The sequence below is a fragment of the Polyodon spathula genome, unplaced genomic scaffold, assembly GCF_017654505.1.
Source record: "Polyodon spathula isolate WHYD16114869_AA unplaced genomic scaffold, ASM1765450v1 scaffolds_3967, whole genome shotgun sequence".
NCBI lineage: Eukaryota > Metazoa > Chordata > Actinopteri > Acipenseriformes > Polyodontidae > Polyodon > Polyodon spathula.
In genome coordinates, this window is record NW_024475424.1 from 1 (window position 1) to 1,187 (window position 1,187).

A 1,187-nucleotide genomic window follows, 5' to 3' on the forward strand; every position below is an offset into this window, starting at 1 on the left:
ATGCCATGATCATTCATATACTGTAGCTACCCTAACTGATCTGCACGATTACTTTACACTACAGTGCGGAGTAGGTAGTGCACAGCTTCTTCTAACAGGTGAGCTGGATGCAGTGAAATTCATTCTTCAGACCGTGTGTTCTGTAATTACTCTAAATGTCCTTATGGAAGTCAAAATGTAGATCAAAGTTTACTTCCATCTTTAAAATATTAAATATTTTGTCTTACTTATTTTAATAAATAGAGTTGGATTTAAATGATACACAGTTATGTCAAAATGAAAACCCTTTAATCTAAAGTATCTGTCAATATATCTTCCATTCCCAGTCACTACTATTTTTTTCTAAATCCCTCTAGGATTATGTGATTAAAACTTTGATGAAAGAAATGAGCATATCAATGAAACTGGCACTGACTCAGTTTCCCACAGATGTCACTTTCCCAGGTAAAAATAACATAAGGACATGCAACTTTTATATTTAAATAAATATTATGAATAATCAGATATAGAAAAGGATTAAAAGAATACAATTGCTTATTTCATGGAAATAGGTTATCAAGTGAAGTATGCATGCTATCATACAATGTCCTCCAGAAAACTCTTCTGTTGCTGGTCTTTTTTATTTTATTAGCACAAGCTTGTTTTGAGTGTAAAATAATGTCGTAATCAAAGTCATGCAGCTTGACGTTGGCAGCCAATAAGAGGCAGGTAGTGTCCTCAAATGCTGCAACCGTTTATTTCTAAGATGTGTTTTCTTAATATCTTTCTGTTACATTTATATTTTAGATGTTGAAGATGAACTCAAGAAAATGAAGGGCATTTGTAAAGCTTTGGAGTTAGATGTATTTCAAGATTAAAAACATTCCACCATGTGTACGAACAAACAAACTTGGAGGGGGTGTTCAATCAAAAATGACAGAAGAAGTGCTTACTGAACACTAATGGAAGTTTTAATTCATTTTAATTTACCAAAGCATTATGTGTCCTCCTTCAAACTCTAAATTAGCAGGATGTCTTGACAAAAGCTGCCTGACGAGAGAAAAAGGAGAATTGCAAACAAAAATAAGACGGAGTATCACCTGCTGTTGCGGTGGGTGGGAGGACGAAAACTGAGTCTACTGAATCGTTTTACAACGAGAGCAGGAGGCGATGGAAAATTACATGTAGAAACAGGTAGGAGGTTTTTA

At 34.4% G+C, this 1,187-nt stretch overlaps 1 long non-coding RNA gene across 1 annotated transcript; it reads left to right on the top strand.

The window, feature by feature from the left end:
- The first annotated feature begins 8 nt into the window (after positions 1–8).
- Positions 9–864, top strand: LOC121312560. Its single transcript, XR_005949870.1, has 2 exons — positions 9–444; positions 787–864. It is a non-coding gene; the product is annotated as an uncharacterized LOC121312560 (long non-coding RNA).
- Positions 865–1,187: the final 323 nt, after the last annotated feature.